This window comes from Chaetura pelagica, unplaced genomic scaffold (assembly GCF_000747805.2).
Source record: "Chaetura pelagica isolate M959 unplaced genomic scaffold, ChaPel_1.0 scaffold7, whole genome shotgun sequence".
Classification (NCBI taxonomy): Eukaryota; Metazoa; Chordata; class Aves; order Apodiformes; family Apodidae; genus Chaetura; species Chaetura pelagica.
Window position 1 is genome coordinate 2,481,178 of NW_009953920.1, and position 18,818 is coordinate 2,499,995.

General features: G+C 42.7%; 1 protein-coding gene across 1 annotated transcript in view; it reads left to right on the top strand.

The window, feature by feature from the left end:
* The first annotated feature begins 1,261 nt into the window (after positions 1-1,261).
* BLVRA (biliverdin reductase A) overlaps positions 1,262-18,818 on the top strand; it is a 30,037-nt gene continuing 12,480 nt past the window's right edge. Inside the window, exon 1 of the mRNA XM_010001528.1 lies at positions 1,262-1,358. The gene's annotated coding sequence lies outside the window, so the exon portion shown is untranslated. The remainder of the gene's footprint in view (positions 1,359-18,818) is intronic.

An 18,818-nucleotide genomic window follows, 5' to 3' on the forward strand; every position in this document is an offset into this window, starting at 1 on the left:
CTCCTAACTCTTTTCCCTTCATGGGCCTTTATCAGCAGGTGGGCTGAAACGCCTAATTCTTTTGCCTTTGTTGGCTTCTATCAGCAGACAGTCTGAATCACATCACAACACATGGGGTAGCAGCCTCCTGTGATCCTGGAAGGACCCCTAAGGGCCTCAAGTGGGATCGATACTTACAGAGCTGCCAGGTGATTTGACTTCGGTCAGTACTTTTTCATTGTAATCCTTGTCAGGTAATCTTGGCAACTTCCAGAGTGGGCTGTGGTTTGGGCAGGAGGGGTCTTGAGTACATTTCCCAGGCAACAGGCATTCCAGGTACAGTTAGGGAGCACCTCATCTTCCCAACTCACTGTACTCGTACCAGGACGAGAAGATACCAGATTATCTCAACTCACTTCTCCAGTAGGCAGGGTCAGAAAGTGCCAGCCCACTGTATTTGCAATTAAAACAAGAACAATGTTGGCTGGTGCGGACATGGCAACGAGGCCTGGGCTGCAGGGAGTCAGCACCACCACAAGTATAGAATGATCTGTGGAATTCAGACCATCCTTGCTTCATAGGCTGTTTATTGCAGTAGCTTCCGGCCTGAAGGAAAGCAGCTGTACCCTCCCAGGCTTTTATCTTCCAAGCCCTGCATGAAGCAGCTGAAAAGTTTTGTTGCACGTAGGTAAGAAGCCACTAGCAAAGAGGCTGGGAGCAAGACCTGTGTAAGAAGTGGCTCTCCGAGGGAAGGCTGGTGGTTAAGTACAGTGTGTTTGTGGGCCAGGAAGCAATCTCTGTAAGGAAGGGAGGCGAAAAGTCTTGAGTAGGAGCTTGTGTAACACCTGGCCTGGCCTGTCCCAGCGGCTGCTTTCTGTGCACTGCGTGCTGGAGGGGGAGCCCGGCACGGAATGCTTGCTTTTCCGCTTGGCACTGCTGAAACTCCCCATTTCCTGACCACAGCCTGCAGCAAGGACCCTATGAATGCCGCTGGGCAGACACACAAGCCCTGCTGATGTCCCAGTCTCCGTACACCACGGCTCTGGGTAGTGCCTGGCTGGGGTGCCGGCTGCGTGCGCTTCCCCGGGGTCCTGCCCAGGTCCCCCGGGGGGTGCTACCCCCTGGCACCCACCTGCAGCTTTCGGGGTGTTCTCTGGGCAGCAGCGCCCAGACAGCGCCTACAGCAGCTCAGCTGCAGCTGCCCTGGCTACAGCCCGCCCCTATAGTGTCCTTATTGGGTTCCCGGCCAAGGGGGTGTTGCTGCAGCGATAGCAGGAGGGCATTGATATGCTGGAGCTGCAGAGCGTTGTGTAAGGAGGAGCTGCAGGGAGCGGAGGAGGATTAGGCAGGATCACGTTTCTCCTCTGTGAGCCGAAGAGGTTAGTGACTCTTATTTAATCCCCGCTAACTGTAATTAGGATTTGAAAGTACCGCTTTCGTGTCCTGGACCCCCCTCCACCCCTCCCAAGGTTTGCTTGCCGCCAGCGTTTCCCCCTGGGTCGTGAAGGAGCAGGGGAGTCCTGCAAGTCGCTCCAGAGACGCCCACCACCCCGGAGGGGACAGGCCGGCGTTCGGGAAGTGAGGGGGAGGGGAGCAGAGCGAAAGAAAAAGAGAAAAGCCCTTGGGAGAAAAGTCCGGGATGCAGTGAAGCAGAGGAGCAGCTTGTGAGAGGGTGTGGAAGTAGCCAAGTAGCATCACTGAGTGGCCAGAGCACCGCGTGGTGGGAGTGTGAGAAGTCATTAAAAACCCCTCCTACGAAGTGTCTGCTGGGCTTGCTTTCAGAAGCGTCCAAATGCTGTTAAAATCCATGTTTGCTGCAGGTGTTTGACACCCCCTTACGAAACAAAAGATCATTAACCTTAATGTACCTCAGTTTACCCATGTGTAAAGTGAAGATGAGAGTATTTTCCTTTTGCAAAGGAACGTGGTAGGAACATATTCCAGACAGCTTTTGCCAGGTGAAAGATGAAGCTCACGTTCTCAGATATGGCACTGCATCCATGTCTAAAATGCAATGACTCTAGAGCATAAAGCAATTTATTAATAAAGTCACAGTTACTAACTGTCTCTAACTACCTTAAAAAATATATGCATTACGGCTCAGTCAACACACAGAGAAGGAACAGACTCAGCCTTTATATAACTCTCCTGGCATTCTGCTGAACTTGTTGGAGCTTGTTTAAAAAAACACAAGCTAGTGTTAATTAGGGCAACACTTTATTGAACTGTGAAAGATTTTTTTATCAAGCTCCATGCATTAGTTTGCCAAATCAATTTTCTTGAAATAAGGATACTTGTTCAGCTGTTGGTTCTCTGATTACAGATGTGAACACAGAATGACACTGTGGCAAAAATCAATAACATAGTGTTTGAGCATCTTTTTGTCCGTGATGTCAATAAATGGGAAAAATAAAGATAAATCTCTTTCAATAATATAAATCCAACTTGACATTTAATCTTCACAAAATAAAGAGCAATAGGTAAGTATTTTAAACTATTTTCAGAAAGTCTTAGTAAAAACTGTTCTCACCAGCAGTGCACGCAACTTACATATTCAATAATTGATAGTAAAATATTGATGATTGATATGATTCTTATTTATTGGATCATGGAAGTTCCCTTATACCAGCAAGCTGATAATTCTGGACATGTCCTCCTGAGTCTACATGCACATGGTCAACAAACTTCTTTTCCAATACCAACTTCACAGTTCCTTTAGACAGCGGATTGAGTTATTGTTTGTGAGCAACTGGAGTTTTAAGTCAATGAAGTGTGGCTTGTGTTATCCTTAAAGGAATGGCAATGTTTATTTTGTATAGCTAAAAAGGACAATCAATCTTTGTAGTCTTCAACTTTTTAGTGTCCTCATTATTTTCCAAATTCTTGCGCTAACCAGATGTTTCAACACTCACTCCGCACGCTCCAAAAAACCCTCTAACAACCCCAAGAGACCACCACATTCAGCTCTGAGAACTTAATTTTCAATGTAAAAGGGACAACTTAAGGGTTTTTTTTAATGAAGAATGTCTGCTGTATCCACAGACTTCAGAAACTAAGCTCAGCAGATGAGAACAGGATGAGAAAAGGACCACTTTGATCCCTGCACTAAAAATTAACCATCCTACTCAAAACAAGTGAAGATAAATGGATAAATTAACTGATCAGTTTTTGAATTAAAATGGGAATCACTTCCCATCTTACACTTTGATGTTAGGACTTCAGGAAGATGGAGGAGTGGAATGCGCATTGACATTTTTGCTTTCTGATGATGTCTCCGGCATCACCTCAGTTTCATATGGCTTGTGGAGAGGATATTGCACAGTAAATTGTGCACTTTTGTTGTAGAAAGCTTCAGTGGGTGTTTTCTTTTACCACTGGCGTGGTCCATTGAGGCTCCATCTTTGCTGCTTACCTTGGCTAAGAAAGCAGCAGTGAGGCAGCAGGAGATAAAACCAAACCACATCTGGAAGAAGTGGAGAAACTAACAGAAAGAGCTTGGATAGGTGTGATAAATCAGTGTTTGCAGTGGGCAAGTAACTCCCCAGGAAGGGAGGTCCTGTATTTGACACAGTGATGCAGCAACATCAAGTTACTTAGGACTGGGGATAACTTGTTCACTTCTGATTCTCAGGCAACTGTGAATCTTTCTGAAGCTTGCATATAGTGCTTAGGGTAGTAAAAGAATTTGTTATGCTTGTACTGCTCTTTGTTAAGTGAGGTGACAAAAAGGTTATTTTAAGTGAGAGGGGAGGGAATGGGGCTTAAGGAAGAAAACCAGTCTGAAATCCAATGCATTTATCAGCATAATCCTGTAGCAAAAAAAAAAGAGACACTGAATATATCCATGTCCTGTTTCCTGTTGTAATTTAGTAGAACAAAGGTTGCTGAGGGCCTGTACTTCTCTGGAGCTAGTCTTGAACTGTGGCAGATGTTCTTATGCATGGAAGTCCAGAGTGTTTGGCCTTGAAATCTTGAGACTTTATAAAATAACTGCGGCTGTAATAAATTTTATAAATATACATTTGAACAGTTTCTTCTTTACTAAGCAAAAAGAGCGTTGGCTTTTTGTTGAAGTGAACTTAAGCATTCCCTAGACAAATATGCTCCACCTAGACAGAGCTCTACTGTGGTAATTAGAAAGCATTGAAGAAAACACCTGACTGGGAAAGATAATGAAATGCACTTGCTAATCTTGTTTTTCCAGATGAGTGCAAGTCACCACTCTTAACAACGTGAGTTCAACAGTTAATGTAGAAGAGGATGTTTATCCTTTTTTTCTCTCAGCATAGCTTTATAAACCAGTTAGAAATACTATTTAGGGCAACTAGTGTTCCTGTTATAGTAACTATCCTAAATGCTGTGTTGAGGGCTTCACTACACTGGCTAATAAAGCGAGGTATTCTCATGGCTCAAGTAATGTTACTGTGTTTATTAGTGAAATATGTAAGCAGAAAGGGATCTTTCTTTTCTTGTCATTACATTTGTTCTGTGAATGAGAGGAAAGCTGCCAGAAAGACCATGGAATTATTAAATAATCCCTAAATATGAGAAGAAGTAGTACAGGATGTGAGGGGAAACTTTGAGACCACAGTCATTCTAGCTGACACATCATGGATGTGTTTTAGCTATGCTAGAGGCTGTGAAGCTTTGTGAACCTTTCTGTTGCTAGGAGAACAACCTTTAGTCAGTATTTGCTGTTTTTGCAGGTTCTGACATGGATTAGCATCAGAAAACTGCTTAGTCTGTTATTTGGTGATTAATTTTGAGGCTGTGGTGGCTTGCTCATACTTGTCTTTAGAGTAATTTGCTGATTTTTCTCAGGCACTGCACAATTGTGTGTTTGTATAGATCTCTGTGCTTAGTCTTGGTGACAGAAGCAAGTAAATGGAGGACTGAGTTGTTTTGTTTTATTTTTGGTCCCCATTAAAGCAGGTTCACAAAATTTGGGTGGAGAAGGCAAATTAACTCCTGACTTCTGACTTCTTCTAAAGCTAGGATTCTCTAGTGGGCAAAATCTGCGAGGAACTTGCAGGGAAGGATAAAGATGGATTCTGTACTGGTGGCAATTCACTGTTAAGTGCTGAGTGTATAAACTGGAATGGTGCACTTCTGGTGTTGGAGGTGATCATGGGCTTCATCCGCTTTCATTCTTGGTGTCCAATGTAAGACAGAGCAGGCCTGTTTTATACATAAGTATGGAGTACTTGAATTTGCTGCCTGAGTAACCTGAAGTGCAAGAATGTCAGAGATGGCCCTGAGATGTCTTATCTTTGTCATCCAGAAGTCAGGATAACCGGTACTGGTGGCTGCTGGAAAAGTTTGCTCTGGGAACATGTTTTTCATTTGGACTTTGTAATCTTCTCGAATGGCAACAGACTAAGCAAAACCTTTATTTACTTGCTTGAATAGTAAAGTGGAATAGCTATTCTTGCATTTAATCCAGTATTTAGAAAAAAAAGACATACTGTCTGTCCTTACATGCCTGGCATCTGTAATGAGGCCTTGAGACTGAGGGCAGTTGAATAAATCTTTTAAAAATAAATGGGTGATTTGCCTGACTCTTCTTACTGCTTAAAAGTAACTATTCTGACAGGGGTTTCTAACCCAGTCCTTCCTGGATAGGTCCTGGTGACAACTAGCCTGATCTATAATATGTGGATCTCAGTTAAAATACCCATATTATATGATAATATAAACAAGGCTTGAAGTGGCTGGATGGTAGCTCGTCCTCTATTTTAGGGGAGAGAAGAGCTTCACATCCTTTCTTCTATTGCCCTCTGAGAAGGGAATGTAGCGATGTTATTTTCCACTTGCTCTGAGCCAGTGTTTGTGGTAAAGACTCCACCAGAAAGGATGCTGTTTTCTCAAGATGGCAGAGATGGAAAACACAGTCTTTATTCCCTGCTGTCTCTGAAAAAGACCTAATTTTGCACCAGGGAAATGCATGATGCAGTAGTTGTTGTTTTTTCCCCTCCCAATCATATGCAAGCTCTGCAGTTTTCTTTTGTTCATGTGCTCAGGTTGAAAAAGCCCCTTTCTAAAAAACTGCTGGTCCACTGCAGTTTACCACCATCTGTGTCAATTGACTGGTACCTGCCCAGCATCAAATGTCCTGCAATCCCAGAAATGCAATGTTCCTGTTTTTAAAACACAGGAGGGGAACCCTACTATTCTATGTGTTCCTAAGGAAGCATGAAAGTGCTGACTACCCTGGACATTAAATTTCTTTTTGGCTAAATTACTACTGAGTCTGGCTTTGTGTTGGGTCTGTATGGCAGGGCTTTGGTAGCTGGGGAGGGACTACAGTGGTGGTTTCTGTGAGAAGCTGCTGGGGTCTCCCCTGGCACCAAAATCTGGACCTGCCTCTGGCCAAGGTCAAGCCCATCAGCAAGGGTGACAATGACTCTGTGGTTGACATATTTAAGAAGGGAAAAAGGAAACTGCTAAAATATTTTGAGGAGTCTTCCTCCCAGAGGAGGAGGGAGCAGAAAACTGTGTGGCAAATTGACTGTAAACCCCATTCCCCTGAGCTTCTGGGGAGAAGAAGTTAGAGAAATCTGGAGCAAAGTAATTTGGACCCAGGAAGAAGGGAGGGGTGGGGTAAGGTATTTATTTTTGAGCTCTGGTTTTGCTTCTCATTGCCCTCTCTGATTTGATTGGTGACAAAGTAAATTGGTCTTTTTTTTCCCCAAGTCTCTTTTGCCCATAACCATAATTGGTGAGTGAACCCACTCTGTGCTTGTCTCAACCCATGAGCTTTTAGTTATATTTTCTCCTCCCCATCCCACAATGGGGTGAAGAATAAGGCAACAAGTGAATGTGTGGTTCTTCATTGCTGGCTCAGTCTATACTACAACAGGCATCATCTCTTCATCTTTTGCTTTTGGGATCTCCAGCTGTGGTGCTGACAGAGATGGCCTTTTTCATTGAGAGAATCATCACGAGCAGGAAGAACTGATGCAGTTGCCAAGTCACTCTCCATCATATTTGAAAAGTCATGGCAATTGGATGAAGTTCTCAGTAACAGGAAAGAGGGAAACATCACACTCATAGCAGGGGAGGTGGACTAGATGAACTTCCAAGTTTCCTCCCAACCCAAACCATTCTGTCATTGTAACAAAAAGAAGTTCAAAGTACATTCCTTTACAGTGTGCTCTTTTTTATTATTATTTTTAATTTTGAGCTCCTACATCGCCTTATTGTTGTTTGTGTGCCTGCTTGGAGTAACGTTTCCTATTCCAGACTGCAGAACTAAGATCTATGTGCTCAGAAGGAAAAGCCATCCAGCTTGAAAGCAGGTGTAGTCAAATGGCTTGTGGCCTTTTAAGTCTGGCTCACAAGCCATTGTTTGGCCACACTGCTATGCTCTTTCTCTGACTCAATCCAAACCAAATCAAATGGATCTAAGTTGGCTTGGAGAACAGATCGTTGCAGACAATTACGTGTTCTGAGCTGCTGAGGCTCCAGTGCTGCTTTCACAAGTCTCACCATGGAAGGGGAGAATGGAGATTTATTGTCTGGTAGCTAAGGCAGGCTTCTATAAAACAGTGACAACATATGAATATCCATGTGTAGTGTTTGTGTTTATGATACTAATGTAGAATGCCCTGTGTTTTCCATTTCTAATGATAAGAAAAGATACTCTTTGGCTAAAACCAATTTGTGGAGAGTCCACAGTCATGCCTGGGATGTAAATGGCTTAAATAATATAAATTGGTTTTATACAGTGCATTTCTCTCACAGAACCTCAAAATGCTTTGTTAAGTTAGGCTAGCAGGAGGCAAGGAGGAAAGAAGGGATTCAGACTGAGCTTTCAAAAAGATGTGAAGCTGAATAAAGAAATTAACAGAATTGCTGTTACATTAAAAAATACCTTAATTTTAACATGGGATGGTGGTGGTTCAGTACAGCCACTGTTCTTTTTAGAACTCAGTGACCTCTTTGGTCACTTCAAGGGATGGTACGGTTAAAGACATGAACTTGAGGAAGAGACAGAACTCTTTATCTTATAAAAGTAACTCTTAAGTCACTTTAGCAAAACACTGCAGAAAAAATCTGGTGGACTGAGCATTGTCTGCTCCTGAACCTTTGCAGTAGCTGTGATAGTTGTTGCATAGTTAGGTTGTTGTGCTGATCTTGCCTTTCACAGAGTATTACCCATTTGTTCAGCCACAGTTGTAAATAAAATCCTGGTCCTCATTAAGTAGATCCTTTTGGCAGAGAAAATTAAGAGTGATATTTGGTTGTTTTGTCCTGATTGTATGGCCATACTGATCCTGAATAGAGCATGTACTTAAAACACTCCTCTTAGCAGGCAGTCAGCTTTACTAAAACCTTCCAGCTTGACATATTTGAAGGCAGATTGCCTGGAGTAAAAATATTTGGGGTTTTTTTTAGAGCCTCTTCCCCAATTATGGTTACATTTACAAAGAGTTTGTTAGAGGTCATGGGTTTTGTAGGTGTTACCAGCAGCTTCACTGGACCCAAACCAACGAGATTTTAACCAAGTATGTAGAACCCACAGTGCCCCTAAGACACTGGCACAATCTGTCCTGTGACCTTCTCCAGCTAACATTACTGCATGGGACCCAACCATCAAGCCAAGTTATCATTTGTCTTGAGTTTTGTATTCATTACATGTCCATGTGCAAGATGGGAATGCCCTATCTAGGAGTTGGAATATCTACTAATCTCTCTTTAGACATGTTTTTAATAGTAGATGTTCAAGTGGCTTGAACCGAGTAGGATCTTCTGCTTTGTGGCAGTTTTTTAGGTCCTTCCGGAGACTTTTTTTGAATTCTAAATCCTGTGATGGTGGATCCACAAAGACGCAGATGCTTGTAAACAGGAACCATTTTGTAGGTCAGTTTTTTGCTCATTTGCAAGCCTGAGTGTGAACCTGAATGTGTCAGGCTCTAGGTGGGTATGCTTGGAGGTTCAGGTTTAGGCATGCTCAGAGTTGTCTAACTGTACAGGCAAATCAAAACTAGTGGGAAATGTATTCATCTTCTTGGCATATAAAACTACTATACCTCTGCTTGTAGAAATCATAGGGTTTGATGGGTGTAGACCTCAAAATTGGCATCTGGTTTTGCAACGTAAAGCAAACATAAAGCATTGTTCTTCCTGAAACTTTTTATAGGACCTGACATGCAGCTGAAGTACTGTGGGAAATACACTTTTACAGCATTCCTGTAACTTTAAAAATTATTTTTCAAGTTAACTTTCTAATCAGTATGATTTAAGCAGGATACCAAATGCCCCCTCTAGTGGCTGATATTTTGGTAAAGATGTTTTTGGTCTCTTGGGACAATTTTAATAGATGAGTAGTACACCAGGAGTAGTTGACCACTAAATCACATTGGATTGCAGACAACTCTTCAGGAGAGGGCAGGCCAGTGACTGGCCTGTAAGATTCTTGAGTGTTGCAGTACCCAATAACATGAAAAATACTGAGCTCTAAAGTTCGGAGGGATTTGAATAACCTCAATTGTTAATTTTCATGCAAGAACTATTTCCTTTTGTCCTACTCTCAAGCAATTGCTGCCATTTTTAGATGTTTGAAATATAATGAGAATGGAGAGCATCTATTTGCATTTTTCAGGCCTTACTGAGGAGTGGTAAGATGATAACATGGCAGAGGTGGTAGCTATTGCATGCATCATTTTTAAGCTGATAACTTTATGCAAAACATTATCTACTTCCCAAGTTCTTAATTTAGTTCTTAAAGAACTTTCCATCACTCTTTATTTCAGAAGGGTGAAAACATTTTTGCTGGGGTAAGGGAAGAGAAAGTTGGCTAAAACAATACACTTGTCTGACCAGCTACAATTTATGTGTATATTGTTTGCTATGGAGAGAGTAGAAGGCAAGCCCCTGTGTTACTATTTACCATCATGCTAACGATGGAGGCAGAAGGTTTCATCAGCCATGATGAGCAGTATTTTTATGGTGAAGACAGTGTGTAGCAGGAAGGCTTTTTCTGTTGTTTTGGAAATTCTCAAAATAGGTCATCCTGTCATGAGGTGACCTTTAGTGGACCGGAAGATAGGTATCATCTCTTGGGTTGAGTCCATAAAGATATTAAAAGACCATACTTGTGCCTGGATACGTGTTTTGTTCTTATGCCTAATAATATTACAGTAAACAGCAAAAGCTCTTATTTCTTGATGTACTTGTAAGAGTATTTTCACTGATATCAATGGGATGATTTGAAGTTAAAGATACACAAGCATATAATTCCTTGTGGGGTTTGAATTTCAGATGAATTTAACAGTAAGAGAAAGGAGAGAAATAAGATACTTGTGTGTCATGCGTTATATGGCATTGTTTTATATAGATATTTCAATACAAACCTTAGCCATCCTTTCTAGATATCTGATCTGTGTGGGATTTCCTACAGCAAAGAAGAGAGGCTGTAATAATACCTACTACTTACATTGAGCTTATCACCAGTAGGTCTGAGAGCACTTTACAGATGAGAGTTCTCCTATTCTGGAATTGGAAGGACTAGCAGGGAAAGGTGATGTGACTTGCTTGCTGTAGGTCATCCAGTAAACTTCTGGGAGAAAGGAGGAATACAGGCTGGAAAAACAGCTTTCCTGTTTCTGACCATGTGAACTCTGCATTCCTGACACCTTCTGAAGAAGAAAATTCTTACAGGAAAGACTTCAGTAAGTGGCAAGCAAATTCAGGGGCAAATGTAGAAACTGAGAAAATATTTCAGAACATTTTTCTGTAATTGTCATCACTTTCATTTGTATTACAGCAAAGGCTTGGATGCCACTTCTGGCACTGGAGTTCACCTGCAAATCACTCGTGAATCTATCAAGTCAGGTGAAGAAGCCTTTTCTCTCAGTAGGTGACACAGCAAAACCAGAATGAGCAACGTAGGGAAGGAAGGGAATGTGCTGAGATTATTTGGCATGTCTCAGCTGCCTGTCCTGTCAGCTACATCTCTTGTGATTAGCTTGAAGTAAGTTTCCCCAGAAATGCAGGTGTGGATGAGTAGTCCTCCTGTTTTTTTTAATGGAACATGAAAAGCTCTCAGTTTTAAAAAATGTAAGCATGAGTACAAAGCAGCAGTGTCTTTGTATGAAATAGGCATTTAAGCAGAGTCTCAGTAGTTAGTGTTCAGCTGCCTAGCCGTGTGGAGACTTTACTCTGGTGGCTTTATTGTTCTGCAGGAAAGCCAGGAGACAAGGTTTGCAGTCCACAGGGACCTGGCAAAGTTCAACTCTCTAATAGCCTTAGTGTTTACATGGCTGTTAGGTCAAAAAAGTGGTGGAAGACATGTTTCATGCCATGTTTTCCTTTGAGTTAGTGCCAGTTTTAGCTTAACTCAGGGTTATTCTCTCCACATGTTAAGGCAGAGAGTGATACTGTAGTAGTGGTACTGTTTGATCCCATGGAGAATTAGGTTCTGTGACATGTTGATAGCTCCACACCGTTCTCCTGAGTGCTCATCTAATACTAGGCTTTACTCCTTAAGTCATTGACAACCGCTTGTTAAAACACTCTTCTTCTACCACTGTGCACAAATTCCCTTTCAAAAATGGTTATAGCACATTAGAGCCTGAAAGAAATTTTGTGTTCTGCTTATGTCTCTCTTTGCTTTAGTCATATACTGATTAGCCACATACAAGCAGCCTTTTGGTTAAAGAATAGCTGTGATGCAGCTGCCGTTGTATGGGATTGTTTATTTAGCCACCAGAAGTTTCAGAAGACACTGCAATTCACTCCAGAGTAGTTCCTTGAAACTTAACATTAGAAGTAAGAGGATTTTGTTTGGTTTGTTTTTTTTAAGGGGATATTTTTGTAAAATAAAAAGTTAAGCCCTTCATGTCTTCCGTTTTAATTTTTTTCAGGTGACCAGAAATGGACTTTGTTCTTTTCTGGATAGTTCAGGTGTCAGCAACATAGGTATATCCAAATGGAATTTGGCTCTTAGATGTCACTGATAGAAATCAGTAACCTCTTGCAAAGCACTTATAGGTGAGGTCCACCATCTAAACTGCCTGGCAAATAATAATTTTTAACCCTGAAATTGAAACAATACAAGTTATCAGAGGGCAGAGTTTCAAATAAAATTAACCAGACTGAGGACTTGGTTTTAGATTGGATTTGGGAAATGGTTTTGTTTTAAGTATGGAGTTGCAGACTGTGGAGAGCAACTCCTGTGACTTGAGTCTCAGGACTGCTGTGGACTCTGAAGTTAGTTGAGTTAAGCTGCAGAAGTGGGTTTTAATAAAACTTCTCCTTTCTGCTTAGTTAGAAATGTAAGAGATAGTATAGCTGTCGTTATTCTTAACCATCCACAGTATAGTAAAGGTGCTTGTCTGGCAGCTGTAACACAGCATCTGGCCATATTTCAATATAACTATATTAACTTAGCTTTAACAGCCAATTGGAAAACCAGAATTTAATGAGAAAGCCCACACAGTAATGTGAAATTATGCAGGTGTATTGTTCAAATGGCATTTAAAAGCCAGGAAGAGCCTACTCTGGCTATGTCCAAGGTACAGTGATGCCAGTTGGGATGAGAGACTGTTTTTTGCTGGCAAACCTCTGTGAGAGTTGGTGCCTCAAATGTGTAACTCACCCACCAGAGCCTGGTGCCTGCCAGGAAATTGTAGCTGGAAAGAGATGGAGAGATGCTGGGGAGGGTTGATACTAAAAACACAACAAACTGCTCTCAAGGAAAATGTATGTGGTTGCTCTACAACTTCTAGGTGCTGTTATTTTCCTCTGAAATGTGGAGACTGTAAATGTTCTTGGTTGGTTTTCAAGAAAATTTCTCTGTCACTCTCATTTTATGTTCAATTAGTATCTTTAAGGAGAAGTAACAAAAGGGACAGAGTGTTGGCACCTGACTTCTGGACTGTCTCTGCCTTGCAAAAAGACTTTACTTTTATCTCTATGTTGCAGCAAAGGCAGTGGAAAAACACAAACTCCCACTCCAGCAGTTATTCAGACAATTACTTTATTTGTTTTCGTTGCTGATTTTCCTTTTTATTCAAGTTCTGCCTTGAGTTAAGATTAGTGAGGCCTCTGTTGAGTTTGCTTCATGATGGTACTTCAGCACATACAGAGGTGGAAGTGCCTAAGTGGTTCCCTGCAGAACAGAGGATATTTATGCCTTTGAATAGGCTATTAAATTGGAGCATTGGTGCAGTTCTGTCCTTCTAAAAACATTAACAAAAGCCACACTGTTCAGCTTCTGCTTTCTCTGCTCCAGGCAGATGCATCTTGCTACCAGCAGACAATAGGAGAGTAAGATGTGATGACACGACTATACCATGTACCAGCACACTTAGTACAGCATCTCCCAGGGCTCTGGGTATTTGAAATCAGAGCTGAAGGGATGTAAGGGACCTCAAGGTTTCAACTTGTTGATTTTACAATGACTGCTGCTGTGTGTCTGGTGTTCCCCTAAAAACTTCTGTTGAGGAAGATGCTGGAACCCCCATCTCAAGGCTTTGCTACTTTCAGAGAGAAAAAATTCTCTCTGTTGTCTAATCCACAAGTCCGCTGCTCAGGGAGCTCTGGAGAGCTTAATGGGTCCAGTCTAGCTTAAGTTAAGGGGGAAAACACCAGGCTGAATCTGACAGCCTGACAGGGGTAAGGTGGTTGTAGCTCCATACTCCTAGTCCAAGCAGTAGTGAGTCTCGGAACATATTCCCAGTCCACACATGCACACGTATGCACCACATGTACACATGCACATGGCCAGCCACACAGATCACAGACAGACAGAGCACTTGCATAAAAACAAATAACACCAGCAGCCATATCGTGCTTTCCTCTCTGGCTGAGCAGGACAAAGGTCTGCCAGTGAGAATATGTATGTATATATACATAGGTATAAGGTAGATCCCTCCAGCAGCTGAGCTCAGACACCTGGGTTCAGCTGCCCCTGAATCCCAGTCTCCCCAGTTGCTGACCCCTGGCCCTCTGAGCCCTCTTACAGTGGGAGCAGTGGGAGGTGGCTGTCAGGTCAATGGGGATTGTATTGTGTATTTATAAGTGGCAGGAGGGAAATTACAACATATGTCATCACTCAGGCTCTGTAGAATTACAGATTTAATGTAAGCAAAGTTCTGGCAGATGTAGAAGGAAGTGCTGAAGAGTGAATATTGCTGAAGAATTACTGTGGGAATTAAGTTGTTCAACTGTTGAGTTTGCAAAAGTGAACTAACTTTGACAGCAGCATTTTCAGAGTAAGTACTCATCAGTAAAATAGTAAAATATTTTTATTTCTGAGTTGCTCATTCACACCTTTGGGAACAAGACTTTGAAAACTACAAAGAGAATCCATAAGGTTTACTGAAATTCTTTGTATACGATGGGAGAAGGTACTTGTTCTCATCCTGTAATGTCTAGATATGCCATGAAAAAATTTCTTGACAAGGTGATAATTCTGAAGTTCTGCCTTTTATCTTGCCTCTGCAACTGGTTTTGCATGGCCTTAGTGATGTTGCAGGAAACAGAGGTTAATCTCACTTCCCTAAAGCTTGCCTCTCTGAGCATTAGGGGTGAGATGTAGGCACTGAACTCCCCTGTGATTGCACCAGTGAGGAATTTGTTTGCTGTGTGACTAGTCCCTTTGAGCATACTCCATTGCCTGTTTTGCCACTGAATATTGCTGGTTTACTGCTAAATTTTCCACAAATACTTGGGATGATGAGATGGTGGTGTATCCATGTAGGACAAATAAGCATCAGCTAGATGCCTTTTTTGTGTCTGCCTCTGTGTTATTGGTAAGAGGAGCCACTTGTGCCTCTGAAATTTTTGTCAAAGCTTTAACTGAGGTCACCTATCTAAAGAAAAAGACATGAAAGGCAGGCACAGCAATTACAGTTTAGGTTTCCTATTTCATTGCTTTTCTACCTGAAAAGGTAACAGTAGCTGTTATCCTAGTCTAAAGGTTCTAAATAAGGAGTAAATTTTCATATAATCATCTGGGTGCTCAGATGAATATTTTCTGCCCTGCTCTTACCTGATTTCATGACAGTTCCAAGAAACATCCAATTTACTTTTCTCCCTGAGTAGCTCCAGGAAGTGTTTTGTGAGCAAAATGAGGGTAATAAAAAGCAGCAGCAGGGATGCAGATGTAGCAGTTTTTCTCTTATCTGTGTGTGTAAGCAAAAGTTCTGCAGTGTGCATTTAGTATGTCTCTTTCCATGTGGATACCCTATTAGTCTGCAAACCCTTGACCTGGACCAAAGGGTTGCTATGGCAACAGGTTGCATAGTAACAGTTTTTGTTCCTAGGTTGAATTCATCTTGCTTCTCTTAAATGTGACTTTTGGGGAGGTCAGAAGTTGTTCATCAGATGAAACTAGGAAAATGTTTTCAAAGAAGAGGCAAAAATGTTGATGTTCTGCAACCTGAGCATCTGCTGTTCTTTATCATGGTCCTGCAAGAAGGTAATCAGCTCCCCCACCTTTTCCACTTCGTTGCAGTGGAGGTCAGCAGCTCACCAGAAAAAATAAATAAATTTAAGAAACAGTTCTTGGAAACAAAATTACTGTAGGAGCTGCAGAGGAATTTATCTGCCGTGTGACTCCCACTCCCAATCTCACTAAAGGCTGTAGGCAAATATTAACAGCTCAACACTCCAGTAACCTTGAACATTTCTGAATTTAAAGTAAGCCCCTGATTAGCTGCTCTCCAGCTGAACTGCTTCTAAACCTCTGCTGACGTGGTCCTAATTCACACTGGAGTCTTTTATGAATCTAAATTTTAAAGAATTACAAACATACACTTCACAAGAGCAGTTTTTTGGCTTTTTGATGGCTCTGCTTGACAACATCCCATGGGAGACTGCTGTGCTGGGGCTGATCTACAGGATTGACCTCCCCAGAGCACAGGTAGGGCCCACTCCAGTGTTCTGAAGGCAGAGCCAAGCATGGCAGAAGGTAGGCATGGATTGTCAGGGACCTCCTAACTGAGCTCAAAGTCAAAGAGGAAGTGCACAAGCTGGGAGGGACTGTCCAGGGACTATCCAGTGACCAGGCTCGGAGGGATGGAGATGGGAAAGGCAAAGCTCAGATGGCACTGAAATGGACTATGGGAAGGGTTTCTCTGGGTTTGGCAAGACAAAGGAGGCTGATAAAATGTGAGCCTGCTGCTCATTGGGGATGGCATAATGGAACTTAAAAGTACTTGCCTTTTTTTTCCTGTCCTGGCTTTCACTAGTAAGGTCTGTTCTCAGGTCTCCTGGGTTTCAGAGTCCAGTAACAGAGTCCGTGGGAATGTAGCATTACTCACAGTAGGCGAAAGTGGTGATAAAGTTGTTGAGCTAATTGGATGTACAGCAGCTTCTGACACCCGACAAAGTACTTCCAAGGATGGTGAGCAACCTGGTTGAAGTCACTGCAAGGACACGTGGCAATCAGTTCTTGGCAACTGCAAAAGGGCAAATATTGTGCTTATTTTCAAGGAGGAAAAGTGTCCTGGGAAGTGCAGGCTGATCCATCCTCACCACTGTCCCTGTGAAAGTAATGGAGCAAATCCTCCTAGAAAGCACTTTGAAGCAGAAGAGGGCCAAGAAGGCAATTGTGACCAGCCAGTGTTGGATTTAGCAAGGGCAAATCTTGCCTGACCTATCCTACTGAGTTTCATGGCAAGATGACTGGACCTGTCAACAAGAGGAAAACAGTGAATGGCTTTTAGCTTGACTTTAGCAAGGCTCTTGGTGGGGTCTCCTGTAGTGTCTTTATGGCCCACTTGTCAATATGGGAACTGAATGAGCTATAAGGTGGGTGTAAAATTGGCTCAGAGCTCTGTGATCTGTGACACAATTTTCAAGCAACAGTTAATGAACTAGTCCAACCACTTAGTGCCATCCCTTGGGATTTGATACCAAGATCAATAATGTTAAATGTCAATGGGGTGGAGTGAAACTTCAGCAAGTCTGTGCCTGAAATCAAACTGGTGGAAGTGGTCAGTACACTAGAGAGGCCTGGCCACACTGGAGAAATGACAGACAGGAACATCATGAAGTTCAACAAAGGCAGATGTAGAGTTCCTCATCCAGGGTGAAATAACTGTGCACCAGTACAGGCTGGTGACTGCCTGGCTGTAAAGCCAGAACGTACCCTGTGTGTGGTGGTGGATAAGATGAGCCTCAGGCCACAGCATGCTCTTCTGGCTAAGAAGGCCAACTGCATCCTGAACTGCATTAGCAAGAGTAGCAAACAGGACCTGGCTATTTCTGCAGTGCTGTGCCTGATTTTCTGCATCCCTGGTACAAGAAATAAGTTAAATACAGGAGCGAGTCTGGTGGAGAGCAAGCAAGATGGTCAGGGGGCTGAAGCAGATGAAGAACAAGGGGAGAATGAGGGAACTGGGTTTATCCAGCCTCCAGAAAAGAAGGGTAAAGGAGGGTATTACTGCTGCATATGCCTTTCTGATGAGAGGATGTAGAGGAGATGGAGCCACACTCTTTTGGGAGATGAGCAGTGAAATGGCAATAGACAACGCAGTAAATTGTGAGTAGGTACTAGGAAGAAATTCTTCCTAGTGAGGGTGGTCAAATGCTGCAGCAGGGACCCTGGGAAGCTGATGGATTCCCGTCTGTGGGAACAGTCAGAGCTTGGCGTGGCCCCGGTGCAGCTGAGTGGGGTTTGGATCAGGTGACCTTCATGGGCTCCTTCCAGCTGAGATTATTCTGCAATTCTCCGTCTTTTTTCTCTTCGGCAGTAGAGAGAAGCGAGTGTAACTGTGAGCCCAGCCTGGGACTCTGCCTGTAGGTGGAACTGAAAATGGGTTGTGTGGTTATGTTGCCCTCCTTTCCCCTCAGCCCTGTACATCTCTTCCCTGGTGATCAGTGTCACCATGTTATACCTCAAATATTTGGTAATGACGTGTTACTGTAATCCCCGCTAGAGAATTCTTCCAATAGGACTCACTTCTTCTTTTATATTAAACATGCTGCTGTGTTTTACTCTTGTACCCTTTTGGCATGTATAAAGCAAGCAAAGTTCAGCACCAAGAAGAATATAGATGTGGGCAGGAACTTACAGAAAAACAAAATCCAGATATGATGTGATTGGAGAGGGGCTTTTTTTTCTTTTTCTTTTTCTTTTCTGTGTGCCAGTTGATGTAATTTCTTAGCAGCTGTCAACCTCTAGCCTTGTCAGAACAGTCACTCATGGCTGTGCTGCTGCCCTGTGATGCCATCAGATGAGAGGCACAAGGAGGAGAGGAGTAAGGTTGTCCATTTATCGTTTTAAGTCTCGGAAGGATTTGAAGGGTTGTGATCAGGTAGTGGAAGTGATTGAAAGAGTTCACTCATGTGAAGGCAGGGGCTGGAAGAACAGCAGAACACAAGAAACAGAGTTTGAAGGGATGCTGTTAACAGGATGGAAGTCATATAAAAATGCAAGGAGGCTGACTTGGCTTGGTTTCCAGCAGTTTTTCCTGTAAATCTTAAAATTACTTTACAAAGTGTGGCTAGCCCTTTGGGTTGGGGAACAGTGCAGGTTTGAAAGGTTACACCAGTTGCCTGGTGCTTCTGCAGATCAATCCCAAATCATAAAACCAACAGGAGAATTTGTTCCTGGTGTCTCAGTAGCACAGCCAGCAAGTGCAATACCTGGCTTATCCTCCATATGATGCAGTTGGGGCAGAGATGTGCTTTTGGGAGATGTAAATCTTGAGGACATGCCTGCTTGTCATTAGAGAGATGGGAGAGCTTTCTTTGTGCGTGGAAATAGCAAGCAAGCATCTTGACCAATTATCAGATGGTTAGTTGCATCTTGACACTTTAGGACGTGCCAGCAGTTACATGGGGGCAGAAAAGATGCTCTTTGCTTCCTGTCCCAAAGCATTCCT